Source organism: Tiliqua scincoides, chromosome 1, assembly GCF_035046505.1.
Source record: "Tiliqua scincoides isolate rTilSci1 chromosome 1, rTilSci1.hap2, whole genome shotgun sequence".
NCBI classification, from domain to species: Eukaryota; Metazoa; Chordata; class Lepidosauria; order Squamata; family Scincidae; genus Tiliqua; species Tiliqua scincoides.
The window spans coordinates 19,942,769-19,957,997 of NC_089821.1; the positions used below are offsets into that span (position 1 = coordinate 19,942,769).

General features: G+C 44.2%; 1 protein-coding gene across 2 annotated transcripts in view; it reads right to left on the reverse strand.

Annotated features, from left to right (window-relative positions):
- SUSD6 (sushi domain containing 6) overlaps positions 1-15,229 on the reverse strand; it is an 88,896-nt gene that overhangs the window by 47,699 nt on the left and 25,968 nt on the right. The gene's annotated exons all lie outside the window — the stretch shown is intronic.

The following is a 15,229-nucleotide window of genomic DNA, read 5'->3' on the forward strand; positions in this document are numbered from 1 at the left end:
CCATCTGGGTATTTCACCCAAGAGACTTCAGGTAAACCAGTTTTGCTTCAGATGCCTCCTCTGTCTTTGAAGAGGAGCGAAAGCTTCATAAAGAAGCAGCAGTAGGACTAGATAAATAAATCAAAATCCTTCATTAGCCACCCAGAGAGAGAAAGACCAGAAAACCACAAGAGAAAGAAACCTGTAGACATCCTACACTACCTAAAATGAACTGCGGCACAAGGGGAAGCTAGACAGAAAAACAAGTTGCAGTGTCAAAACATCATGCCTCTGAATTACAAAACAGTGCAGCTATTTACCTTCAAGGAAGTGACATCATTGCTACCTGGGGAGTGGGGACAATTAGATTCAGCTGATGATGTATGTCACCTTCTACGCTGAAACAAGCCCAATGGCCAAAAACCTGCCCTATGATAAAGAGCTTTAGGGAGTTCATGAATGAGTTGCAGCAGCAGGACAGACATCAATACAGTCAGAGATGTCAATCTAACAATCACCAAGACCCTAAATAATACAAGATCTACATGTTGTCAGCTGCTCAGATCTGGATTTCAGAAAAATATAGACAAACACTGTCTAAAAGTATAACTGTCATAGATTAGGTTAGCAAGCTTGGATATTGATTCAGATGGACATGATCACAGATAAGAGTGCCTTTTATTAAAGGTATTTTACTTAGTACCTGTATTGCTATTTTAACTACTGTACGTAATGAGTTTCTAAATTGAAAACAAAGTGCTTGTTTCTGATACAGCTTCCTGCTTAATGATGTCAATTCCTACCCTTACCCTTAGGAATTACAATGCATGCTTTTCAGCCCACTATATAAACCTGTTTGACACCCCTAGTCTAGTACAACAAAGCCAGGACAATTCAATCCAATTTCTTTTGAAACATTTACTTTGGGTATCAAGAAGATCCACAGATATACAACTGTTACAATGGTAAACCCAGCTTTATTACCTGTAACAGAGTTACCACAAGCAGGCCTGGTGCCATTGCATTTTAGAGATAGCCTACTTCTGAATGCCAGATGTAAGGGAATGACAACAGGATGCAGGTCTCTTGTTGTCTTATATGCTCCCTGATGCATCTAGTGGGCCACTAGATCAGCCTTTGGCCTGATCCAGCTGGGTTCATCTTCGTTCCTACCACTTCTTTTCCAGAACTCACAGGAGCTGCCCACCTTCCCCTCTCTCTTTAATACACACTGCAAAGGATTAGAAAGAGGGGGTTTTCTAAGTTCAGACAGTGGCTACCCAAAAGAGGCAAGGTGGATAAGGAATAGTCTTCTTCTGCCACTAGAGTTGCTACTAGGCTTTGTCCTCCAACACACACCAAGTCCTATCTATCTGAATGGGAGAGGGGGAACAAATGACAGTATCTTACCCAAGGCCCACAAAAACTGCAGGTAGCCCCAACTTGTTCTTTAAAAGATTCATGTTCCATCTTTCAATCAAACATCCCTAAGACAGTGTGCAACCAAACGCTGTACAAAAACATTCTAGTGGGTCAGGTAAGAGGCAACAGGGGATACAATATTAAAGGACCTCTGTAGCTTTCTGGTGTTACTGGCACAGCAGATGCCATCCTCCTTACAGAGACCAGTCTCAGAGTAGCTCCATGAGAATCAAGATATTACATATGAAGACTTTGGTTATATGAGAAAGATGAGCTACAAGTATTCTCGTTACCCCCCAATATTTACTAATGTAATTACAATTATGATAGTATTGCAGAATACTATCTGTATGTATCCAGAAAGCTTTGTTAATTTAGATCATGCTCAAAAGAAAGTCACTCTCATTCAAGTTTATCAAATTCTTCAAGTAATATGAACTATGGAATAAGAATTAAAGCTACATAGCATGTTCACTGGGGAGAAAAACACCTCAGAAGTTCATACCACTGACATATCATGCTCTACCAATTAGCACCATTTAGCAATTAAACTCAAGCACACTCCCTGGAGGCATACTGCATAACCTTCCCACTCCATATTTTCTGTCTGTTCACTCACAAAGCAGTTTCAAAAACCAATATTAGAGATACTCAAGGACTGGTCATAATTTCATCAAATCTTAAATTTTAGAATATTCAAAGGGAAATTTAAAAAGATACTGAAGACACTGATAAAGCCATAGTCTATCAAAGACTATATTCGAGAACAATGACATTGAGCTAGAACGAATAACATGCAAAGGCAGGGATATCACAACTAAAAGTTACCAGCTTCGGCTAATCAACCTTCAGTTTGGAGGAGTGGTCTTCCATTTACAACAATTTGCTATTCTGCCATATTGTAACTGCCTTATTTGCATATCTTTGTTCATTTGTGTAATTTTAACATTGCAACTGATTTTTCACTGCAGTAAGAAAAACTTGATTATCTCCATGTAAAACAGGGATGTAAAAGAATGAAAATTCTTTGCCCTCAATGGCCAACTTTATACCTTAGTTCCACACTTGAGGTTTTTGCAGCTGTATTCCAACTTTGATACTACAGAGAAGAAAAATAGACATTCCCAATAGATGCATGTTAGCATTTGTGCATCAATACACTTTAAAATTAAAATATTAAGTTAAAAGTACTATGCAAAACAGTTCAATCCTACACATGTCTACTCATTGACTTCAATGGAACCAACTCCCATGAAAGTGTGTATAGGAGTGCAACCTGATTTTGCAGAACCAGATTAAGCCATGCTGGGACCTGAAAATATGCCAAGCATAATTTGCCTCAAGCTCATCCCTTAACATTACAAGAAAGTTCAAACAGAAAGGATAAAAAATAGAAATACTAATGCTTTATACTTGCAGATATTCAGAGGCAAAGGTACAACAAAAGCTCATTAAACAAATACCCTGTACTAATCCTATTTGCATTATAAAATACCTTCAAGGTAAAGTACTTGCTTTGCAACTTCTTAATTAACTTTTAAACTACAGAAGAGCACCCCCCCCCCATATCAGGCCCTAAACTGTAACTCAATTGTGCATAAATTTGCCCTTGGTCATTTGAGACATTTCCATTCTTTTCCATGCTGCTGCTGCTCCCCACTCAAACTCCTGTCCCCCAACCTCATACTCACTCTCTTGTATCCATAACTTGCAACTGACATACATGCAAGTCTTGGGAGCAGGATGTTCCTCTCCTACAGAAATGTGCATTTTCATAAGTCAATGCAAGTTCTATCTTTGCTTTTTCTTTATCATATTTCTATCCCAGCTCTCCCCCTTTAGGAGGACTCAAGGCAGCCTCTTCCCCCCCCCCCGTCTTTACAGATGGTTATTTCTATGCTGAACAGCACAACCTTATCTAATGAACAATACACACCCCTGCCCACCCCATTAAGGAATATGCGAGGGGTGAATGAGCTATTCTAACAATCGGTCACACAGGTCCAACCTTGTTACACACAGATTTTATATACATGGATTTGACTCAACATGAATGGTCACTGCAAATGAGAAGGAATGTGCTGATCCCTGGAGAAGGGGAAAAAAGCATCCCTTTAAAATCAGTTTAAAAAACTGCTTTTCTTACTGTGTAGAGAGACTGTCATGCAAGTGACCATGCCATTCTTCAGCTGAGCCAGGCAAAAGCAGGGGTTCTAATTGCTGACTGCCTCTCTACAACAGTAAGAAGCAGTTTTTAAACCACAATTGTAAAGGGGCACATTTTTTAAAAACTGCTTTTATTTAACGCATTTTGTTTCAGCAGGGAGTCCCAGAATCAAACCCTGTGAATGTCGAGACAAAGTCTTATTAGGAGCAATGGAAGGGCAAGAAACCTGGAAGTGGGTCTTTAAATCTATTTTTCCACTGTTTTTTCATCCATGGATTTTTTAAATTCACTAGAGGTTCCAGAATGGAACCCTAGCAGATAACGAGACACAACCTGCATTTCCCCCCGCAACTTTTCTAGGAATTACCATTGCTTTCGGCTCTGAAATGTTTAGAAACACAGTTGCCTCTGGTGTTTCACATTCATATTTGCCAGACACTTGACAGAAAACCAGCATATGGACCTGGTTGAGAATCTTAAACCCTACAATGTAAACATCCTCTTTGGCAGGACAAAAAAAGGGGGAGTCTTTTTCACATGAATCATTTGCTGATCTCAGCAGCTCACATGAGAAGAGCTCCCAGACTCCAGGCCAAAGAGCACCTCCCTATGCAATAAAGGGCATGAGAAAAGACACAGCATGAAGTGCTTTAAGGACACAACAAGGCCAGGCAGAAAAAACTGTTAGCCAGCTTCGTGGACCGTCTCCCTTATGGCCATGAAAGTCTTTGGGAAGGCTATTTGTCTTGCACACAGAAAACTAACTAGATGTCATAAATGTTTGTAACTGGCCCAAACTCTTTAGATTAATATTTACAACAGTCACTGTACTTTGCACAGTCATGTAGCAGAGTCAATTTTGAAGGACAAAGCATTCTAAACAAAAATAGTTCTAGACCAACTCAGCACAGGCAAGTTGAATGTTCTGCTTTTGAAGCTTGTATATTAAAGTACACCTACAAGTTACTCCTTCATGCACACTGGGGTGATAAAGAAGAAAAACACTGCCATACAGCAGATTTTAGCCAGCAAGTATAGTATGAACAATCAAGGTCAACCCAACCATGAGGCCAACTGAAGCAATGGCTTCAGGCAGCAGATTGGGGGGGGGTGTACCCACCTGTCTACAACAGTGGTTCTCACACATTTAGCACCAGGACCCACTTTTTAGAATTAAAATCTGTCAGGACCCACCAGAAGTGATATCATGACTGGAAGTGACAAAATTTTTTAACAATCCTAGGCTGCAATCCTATCCACACTTACCCAGGAGTAAGTTCCATTTACTATCATTGTTAAAAGAATATACATAGTAGCTTGTCAAAAGTAAGATCTGTAACATTTCCCCAAATGCAGTCATATACCATGGAAGCATCAAGTCTATTAAAAATAAAATATTGAAATGAATGGGGACACCTGAAATTGGCTCCCAACCCACAGTTTGAGAAACACTGGTCTACATATTACTTCCACTGCTGCTCCTCCTCCTCCCTCCACTACTTGGATTGGAAAAGGGGAACAGGGTGGGAGAGGAAATGTGGAAGGTAGGAGAGTGCTACGCTAGAACACTGGAGAGTGGGAGAAGCCCATTGAGAAGTCAGACAGCACTGTGTATAACATAAATACACAAATGGAGCTCAGCATGTTCAAGGGCCAGAAGCATCTGTTTTCCAGCTGAGTTTCTGAAGAACTCTTTACATTCTTTAGAAGCTTATTGAGCTCCTTAAAGAGATCCCTGAACAATAATAATACAGGTATTTATATACCGCCTTTCTTGGTCTTTATTCAAGACGGTTTACATAGGCAGGCATATTTAAATCCCCGTAGGGATTTTTATGGATGAAAGAAGGTTCTTTCTTTCAAGAACCACAACATTCAGGTGTTTCTCTCTGATCTGGTTTCACATTCTGGCCTCCATCCTCCCACGCTCAGAGCAGATGGATGGAATAGCTCAGCTTCAGCTTATCAGCTGCTTCAAGGTCGCACAGTGCCGGTGGCCTTGAACTGGCGACCTTGTGGATGTTATCTACAGGCAAATGGAGGCTCTACCCTCTAGACCAGACCTCCTGCTGCCAGACAACAGCTTGCCCATCACTCCCAACCTTATCCTGCAATGTGCAGCCACATGGCAGTGCCAGGGCACTGCACAGGCCTGGCCAGTGATTTAACTGCAACAACTTCAGCCTAGAACACGCCAAGAATTTTCACATAGACAATTTCAGACAATTGCATCTGAAACTACTGAACTTGCAGCATTCACTTCCACAAAGAAAGTTTCATGTACACACACTCTCAAATCACAGGGGACACTTCTCCATTCAGAATACCATGGGCACATCAAAGCCATATGGAATTTTGAGTTCTGCCAAAAAGGTCAGATTACTCTAATAAAAAGGAGTTAGGCTAAACCACGACGCTCAACCAAAATAAGATTAAAGTAGAGAAACAGTCTTCTTGATGTACTCAAGAGGCCAAAGACTTAGTTTTTTCTCCTTTTGGTGTATTGCTATTTCAAAAGTGTAGTTTGAATAGATTCCAGCTGCTATTTTTTGTTGCTTAATCAGCAGTTTTAATCAATTTAATTTAAAACAGAATATTTTGAAAACCTAGTTCTTTTATAAGTTATATATTTAATCACCAACTCTTAAATTAGCCGTGGGGAAAAAAATTAAATGTTTTTTAAACAGTCGGATCTCATAAATTCTCATGGAAAAGTTAGCTTGGAATTATAATTCCATGGCAAATAAAATTTTTAGGAGGCATTGCCGCCCAGTGAATGGAAAGGGAAGTTATTATATGAGCCAGTGTGCCCAGAAGGCAAGGTCAGAAATCTCTGCTCAGTCATTCTTCTTCAACTGTAAAATACACACAAGTGCAACATCCGGGGGCTGTTGCAAAGATGTGTGGCTAAAGGCAGTAAAAGCACACTAGAAGCACTCTGGAAAGTAACAAGAACTCATCTAGTGTCAAATCTGGTGTACCACAAGATACCTATGGTCAAGTGTCATTGTTATTATCCTGGAAGGTTATGATCTCCTCCCTTCCCTGGCAGGTACTTACATCAGTGCTGGGCTCACCAGAGGCAGTATTGGAAGGGCCCATCAGGCCCAGCTGGGGGTCTGGCTGGCTGAGGGGTGGAGTCTGCAAGCTTGTCCACCTGCTTGCCTGATTGCTTTCCTCCTCCCTTCCCTGGCAGGTACTTACATCAGTGCTGGGCTCGCCAGAGGCGCGAGCCGAAGGGCAAGAGCCAAAGGGGCTCTTGGCCCATGGCTCTTAGCCTGGTGCTCGTGCCAAGAAGATCTGCTGCCATCCTGAACAGGGTCCAATCAACAGTCGTCGGAGATTCTCCCCTTTTGTTTGAGGCTGGGGAGAGTGGAGCAATATTTATTTTAACAGCCGAGGATCTGCCTGCAGGCCAGGCTCAGAAGGTGGGCCTCGCCACATGTCTCGGGAGGGAGCTCAGGGGGAGGGAAGGGTGCCACTATCAAGAGTGTGACGGGCCAGGGGAGATATGGTGGTGGGGGTCGGACAGGCCGTTACAGGAGAAGGAGAGTTCATCGTAGGCAGATTATCTCCCCTTCTGGTCCTTCCCCCAATTCTCGGGTACTTGGTGGTCCTGGCGGTGAGTCCCTGGATCTGAAGCTGCTGCTTTTGAATGCCAGGTCGGTGAATAACAAGACCTGTATCATCCGGGATGTGATCCTGGATGAGAAAGCCGACCTGGTATGCATTACAGAGACCTGGTTGGACGGGGAGGGAGGCGTTAGTCTCTCTGAACTGTGTCCGCCAGGTTTCCAGGTGTTGCAGCAGCCAAGATTGCAGGGACGGGGAGGGGGAGTTGCAATGGTCTATCGTGAGTCCATCTCCCTTACCAGGTGCCTTGTCCAGCAGTCTCCTGGGTTCGAGTGCTTGCATGTTGTGTTGAGAGGGCCGGACAGGATTGGGATCCTGTTGGTGTACCGCCCGCCCTGCTGCCCAACAGTCTCCCTGCCTGAGCTGACTGGGGTGATCTCGGGGGTGGCATTGAAGGCCCCCCGCCTGTTAGTGCTGGGGGACTTCAATGTTCATGCCGAGGCCCCTGTGGCAGGTGCAGCTCAGGATTTCATGGCTGCCATGACAACCATGGGCCTGTCCCAGAAGATCTGGGCCCCGACACATACCGCAGGACACGTGTTGGACCTGGTGTTTACAGCTGGGCACGGGGGCAATGATCTGGTGGCAGAGGAGATCAACATCACTCCGTTGTCATGGACAGATCACTTCCTGGTAGGGTTTAGGCTTGTTGCGACTTCCTACCTCCGCAGAGGTGGGGGACCGTTTTCTATGGTCCGCCCCCGGAGGCTAGTGGATCCTGAAGGCTTCCTGAGAGCCCTGGGGGATTTTCCCACTGCCAAGACTGGCGCCTCATCTGTGTCCCTGGTCGACCTCTGGAATGGGGAAATGTCCAGGGCTGTGGATGAGATTGCTCCGGAGCGACCTCTGCCACGCTGCAGACTCGGAGCGGCTCCTTGGTTTACTGAGGAGCTGCGAACGATGAAGCGGCAGGGCAGGCGTCTAGAGCGACGGTGGCAGAAAACTCATGATGAATCCGATCGGACACGGAGTAGAGCTCATTATAGAGCCTACTCCGTGGCGGTGGTAGCAGCGAAGAGATCGTTCTTCTGCTACCATTGTGTCTGCTGATAGCCGTCCGGCAGAGCTGTTCCGTGTGGTGTGGGGCCTCCTTCATCAGGCCCCTTCGGTAGTCCAGGAGGAATACACGGTCAGCCGCTGTGACGTGTTTGCCCAACACTTTGCAGATAAAATCGATCGTATTCGTCGCGACTTGGATGCCACATTGACTATGTCTGATGATGTCCCCTTGGCAACTGCTTGTCCAGTATTGTGGAATTCTTTTCAGCTTGTGCAGCCTGAGGATGTGGACAGACTCCTTTGGAGTGTGAGGCCGTCTGCCTGCCTGTTTGACCCTTGCCCAGCTTGGCTGATTAGAGCGGCCTGGGGGGGGACTGGCTGAGTGGACGGGGAGGGTGGTCAACTCTTCCTTGATGGAGGGTACGTTGCCGCTCGCCTTGAAGCGGGCGGTGGTTCACCCCCTCCTGAAGAAGCCCTCCCTGGATTCCACTGTGTTGAATAACTATCGGCCAGTCTCCAACATCCCATTTCTGGGCAAGGTAATTGAGCGGGTGGTGGCGGCCCAACTCCAGAGGGTCTTGGATGAAGCGGATTATCTGGATCCTTTTCAATCTGGTTTCAGGCCAGGCTTTGGGACGGAAACTGCCTTGGTCACCTTGGTGGATGACCTACGCCGGGGACTGGACAGGGGGTGTGCATCCCTGTTGGTCCTGCTGGACCTCTCGGCGGCTTTCGATACCATCGACCATGGTATCCTTCTGGGCCAATTGGCCGAGTTGGGAGTGGGAGGCACTGTTTTGCGGTGGTTCCGCTCCTACTTGGAGGGTCGGTCCCAGATGGTGGTGCTGGGGGATGCCTGTTCGACATCCTGGCCCTTGAGGTGCGGGGTGCCACAGGGTTCAATTCTGTCCCCCATGCTATTTAATATCTACATGAAACCGCTGGGAGAGGTCATCCGGGGGTTTGGAGTGAGGTGTCATCAATATGCTGATGACACCCAGCTCTATTTCTCCTTTCCTCCAGACTCCAGGGTGGTGGTTGAGGGCCTGGAGCACTGTCTGGAAGCAGTGAGGATCTGGATGGGGGCTAACAAGCTGAAATTAAATCCGGATAAGACAGAGGCTCTCCTGGTTCAGAAATCCTCGATGCAGGTGCTGGATTATCGACTTGCTCTGAATGGGGTTGCACTCCCTCTGAAGGAGCAGGTTCACAGCTTGGGGGTCCTCCTGGACTCGCAGCTGCTCCTGGATTCCCAGGTGGCGGCTGTGGCTAGGGGGGCCTTTGCTCAGCTTCGGCTGGTGCGCCAGCTGTGACCGTACTTGGGATCATGCAGACCTGGCCACGGTGATCCATGCCACGGTGACATCGAGGTTAGATTACTGTAACGCGCTCTATGTGGGGCTGCCCCTGAAGACGGTTCGGAAACTACAATTAGTACACAATGCGGCGGCCCATGTGGTCACCGGAGCCAGGCGGTTTGACTCTGTCAGCCCGCTTCTCCGGGGGCTACAGTGGCTGCCCATTCGTTTCCGGGCCCAATTCAAGGTGCTGGTTTTGACCTTTAAAGCCCTATACTGCTCTGGGCCAGGATATCTTAGAGACCGCCTACTCCCGTACAATTCGGCTCGTCCTCTCAGGTCATCAGAGAAGGCCTTTTTACAAGTGCCGCCACCCAAGGAGGTCCGGGGGGCGGCTGCAAAAAATAGGGCCTTCTCGGTAGTGGCACCAACATTATGGAACTCCCTTCCCCTTGACTTGAGAATGGCTCCCTCTCTTGAGAGTTTTCGGCGAGGCCTGAAAACACTGTTGTTTATACAAGCCTTCTGATTTCTGGCCTTCTTAACTTTTTTATACATCTTTTAGTTTTACAGGCTTGATTCCTTGGCGATCTGCTCTTTTACTCTTTTAATCTGACTACTGTTTTTATGGCCTCTGTAGTGTGTTTTTAAATGTTTTTATCTGCTTGTATTAATGTTTTTAAAATCTGTTTTTTTAATATGTTGTTAGCCGCCCTGGGTCCCGTTAGGGAGAAGGGCGGGATAAAAATAAAGTTTTATTATTATTATTATTATTATCCTGTTTCCCAGTCTCATGTGGAAAGACCTCAACCTTCCAGTTACACCAAGGCATCGAGGTGTTACATATGACTTGCAAACTAGAAGGATAAAGAATGTGCCTTAAAACAAAACGTACAAGGGGGTTTTCTTTATAATGTTCTTCTAGGCCAGGGGTCTCCAAACATTTTGGCCAGAGGACTGCATCAAGTGTCTGGCATGGTTTTGAGTGTCGGAAAAAAGTTTAAATATAAAATTTATATAAATAAGAGCTGGAACGGAGATGTGTGAATAAATGAATGAATGGGCTCATTCATTCAACCTCTCTGGCCCTTAGAACACCCTCCAGATGCAACCAGAGCATAATTCCAGTCATGTTTGGCAAAGTGGGCCAGTGGCTTTGAGGGGACAACAGGCTGGCTGTGGGCGGATTGAGGATTGCCACAGGCTGCATCAGGCCCCCGCGCTGGGGTTTGGAGGCCCCTGTTCTAGGCAAATCATTTTACAGCTACTGGGACCTTTATATGTTCATGGAATTCCAAAAAGTATTACACTATTAAAGACAAACCTCTATTAGTGGGTAGGGTCTTTGAGACTCTGCTAGGCTCCAAACCACAAGTTGACCACACAAATGGTTCCCAAACATGACACTTGCTACTACCAGGAAGGAGCAGGGAACTGCCTAAACTGGCTCAACCCCAACCGTCCCGTGAGAGCCCCAATATGCAGGCTCTTCCCTCCGAGTTAGCCAGTGAGTTGAGCACTCCTACAACTTCATAATGCCCAAGCATTAGAATCAAGCTTTGCAGCACAGGTGGTTCGTCAGCTGACCGTGGGCAGCAATTTGTAATACATAGCAGCATGTGATAAGAGCTTTCCTTTCCATGCCCTTATAAGAACAAGAGAAAAGAAAGAGGTTTCTGCCACTATTAAACCCTAAGGAAGGATCAGGCAATAGTGTTTGTATCCCTGGGGATTTCTCATCTGAGTAAATATAAGACAGTAAAAGGGGCTAGGCAGAGGTGACAGGCATAAGATTGCCAGAATTGGTCCAATATCTCATGACACCTGAAGATGGCATGGCAAATGCCACTCCCTCTTATCTGTTGGTGCACCAGACTCTGCTCCATCTGCTCCCTAGATTGGAAGAGGAGGAAAGCAGATGAGGGTGGAGTACTAGATCATCTTCACATTCCCTCTTTCAACCCAGGGCCCAGGAAAAGGAGCAGAAGAGGTAAATGGGCACACAAAGGTGGATGCCTACCACCACTTTGCATAGTTGAAGTAATCACTTCCATCAATCTCATGTATGGACCAGCTCTGATGGGCTGCCATTTTAACATTAGGTGCCACAGAACACATATACATAAGGCTGACCTTGCTCAATCAAGGATGGCCTTATTGTTCAATTCTATTAAGTAGCTAGCAAGAGCAACCTTGACATCTGCCTTCTTGAATGAATTCAGATACAACTCATTCCATTATCTCTTTTCAAAGCAGCTAGAAATCAACACTTTCCTACAGCACAGCTGAAGCCTTAGTTTATGATTGATAATACCAAAGCATTTTTTATAAAAACCCCTTTCAAAATATTGTGTGCCTCATGAAAGAGCTAACACTACTGAAAGCCTTATCCACTACTCAATAGTGCATTTTAGTTTCTTGGCAAAAAATAACCCTGGGTACATGCACATTCATAACTATACATTGTTTACATTTACACAATAAATTGTTAACAGAAGCCTTTTACACATTTTGCTTTGCTAAGCAATGTTCACCAAGGCTGCTTTTAGAAGGGGGGAAAAGGAGAAAATGCAAAACCCACAGGCTTCCTCCCTTCAGGTAATAAAATTCTGCTGAATGGAATGAAACATTCAGCCACCAGGTGCACACATTTAAGTAGCAGCTTAAAGGCAAATGCTACCTGGGCTGATTTCAAAGAACTCACCCTTTGATTTTTAAGTCACAAAACAGGTCTAAGGCAATTAAACACAGCCTACAGGGCTAGCACTCCTGCTCTTTTCCTCTCCTCTTTCATTCCTCACCTCTCACCCAAGACTCTTTAAACCTGGCAAAATGTTCAGCTGCAACTGCACACACCATAATTACCACTCGCTCTCACTCCTGCACACCTTTGTTTGCACTAATTCTCCCAACAGAAAGCCTTCTGAATTAGACAGTAGGATGCTTTGAGCAGCCTACAAAAGATTCCCAAGAACTGCTTCCTATGCACATGCAGTGAGCACAGTACAGCCTAGCAGCCACCAGAAAAAGCCTTCTAGTAAGGCTTGACATAGAACTCTAACCAGATGTGTGCGCACACCCAGGGTTTTTGTCACTTGTGAGGAGTGAGGGGGCATAAGGCATAAAGGAGGATGAAGAGGGGAGCAGCAGGAGACCAAGTTCAAAAGGTAAAAGCCTGTCTTTAATGGGGCCTCCAATCTGCATCTGAATGGAGCACTTGGCTATTTTATGCCAGGCTCCCCACCCCTCACCTGCTTAAAGGGATCACATTATGCAGATTTCATAAAAGGTAAGTCCCTGCACAGATAATGTGCTGTGGGAAATGTAACTGCTATGCTGGTGGGTGGAAGGTTTCAGAATGAACATGGGAATACTGTGAACTGCAGCAGCAAAGAAGCTTGAAACAGAACCAAACTGAGTTTAGCTGCCAGGAAGTGGGTTTGTAATTTATCCATGCAACAAGATTTATACCCAAGATGGGAAAACTGGCATCTAAATGTTTTAAAATAAACACATGCGCACACTTTCCCTTTGAGAATTAGGTCCTGTTTGCACACAGGCAAACAGACTTGCTCTGTAGTAAGCAAAAATTGAAATCACTTTAGCAGTAAGTATACAATAGTAAGAAAAATCAACATACTTAGCTGAGAGAGTAAGTTCATACAAAAAATTAAAGGGATGTGTGTCTACTAGTTCAGACTAAATGCTGAAATATACTGTCAAACTTGTCAGCAATACAACACAGGCCTTCCAACTTCAAAGTTTAATACAAAAAATGTACAAGTAAAGTTTGAGATCAGCAAGAAGAGAAAGACCATGTCAGAATTTTCCTTTCATAAGCAGAAAAGGTGAGATGCGGTCAGTTCCCAAATTACAGCAAAGTTTGTCACTGCATTTCTCTCAAAGATCAACTCCATTTTTCTGTAATGTCAGAAGGTTTCTCATGCATATGGTAAGAACCCCATTCACAGGGAGATGCAAATGGCTATGGCTCCCAGGTATGTTCTAGCTACACACATGATTTTCAGACACGAACATACTCTTCACACCAATGTGGCTTACACACAAGTCATCCCAAGCGAGTTTGCAAAGTGAGGAACAGGACTGCACTGAGATACTCCTATCCAACCTGTTTTTGGGGGGCGGGGGAAGACAATACACAATAGATGAGACTATGCAAACTAATAGATCAGATTTCTGTCCCAATTGTCTGATCCATCAGGTATTGTGTTAATAACCATTTCTGCCACTTCTATGAGGTCAGATGCCTGATTTAAGAGGTATTTAGAATGGAAATCTTGGCAGGCAAGTTAATTTCAGAATCAGACCAGAGAAGTCACAACTAGCATTCTAGCAATGCTGTGAGAAAAGAGGAAAAGCATACCAACAGAATGTTTCTGCAAGTCACTTAAGCTTCTGGCAGCATTCCATGAATTTCATTTCATAGCTGTGTGCAGAACTACAGAAGCAGAAAGGAATGTAACAAAAAGCCAGTGACTTTAAATCTTGTGGGATAAGCACACCGCATCAGGGTGAGGATATGCAGACATATCCGTTTAAAATGGGACAACATGCAATGCACAGTGAAAAATGCTCCAACATTTTATTCTCTTGCTTTCATTTAAAAACTGCAAAAAACTAAGAAGGGGGTTGAACAGAGTCCAGCTGAAAAAATCTCCACTGAATAAAGGAGAGGCTAGGCTGAGCAGATTCTAAGGTGGCTCAAAAACAAACATTTAGTTGGAGATTGAAAGAATATTACAATCCAATACTTAATTTTTTTTAATTTAAACGTTAAAAATTTTTAATGTTAATTGTCATGATCAATTGGGCTCCTCTGGTTTTATTCTTTATTATTAGTTGTTAGTTTATAAACGAGTTCCTAGGTGAGAACAAATTGCTTATTTTTGGTCATAACTTACTTAACAACATCACTTCTGACGGGAACCATGAATGCTGACTTCAGCCTGTTTGACACCCCTGCTCTAAACATTTCCTATCCTACACAGAGCAATGGAAGCAGAGGAGCAGTTGACACAAAGTTATTCAACTCACTGCAACTGAATATGAATGCTAGACATTCACAGAAACCCAGATCTGGAAACCTGGGTATCCAACCAAGGTTTTATAGGTGCAGAAACTACCGTGCAAAAGCTCTCTTCCCCCCCCCCCCCACTTTCTGCATTGCTTTTCAGAAAGGGGCTCATCAGAAAGATCTCCAGGGTGACCCTAACTCAAAACAGTTGACCATATTACAAGTTTGCTTTCATAAAGCAAACTTTCATAAAGTAGCACTGCAGAGAGTTTTATAAATCAGTTATAATCAGTTGATTTTTCTCTGTAAACCGCTTTGTGAACTTTTAGTTGAAAAGCAGTACATAAATACTGTTAATAATAAATAATAACAGTAATTATGCAAGGGCATACAAAAGGTAAATCTTTCTAAGAGTTCACCTTTCAAAATCTACTTGGATATTTCAAAAGCACCCTACTAACAACTGTTTAAATTTGAGGCATCCTTTTTTTTTTACTACATTACTAGTAACAATTGAAAAACACTCTATGGGATCTTCACTCTATTTTATACAGACTTTTCAATTACAGTTCGAGATCTTCCAAAACAAAACAAAATGTATAGTGCCATCGAGGAAGGCTATACCTCCCTAGAAGGTAACTGTTGCAAAGAGTTATCAGAAGCAGCAGAGCCATGTGGGAGGCTGTTATACTGTCC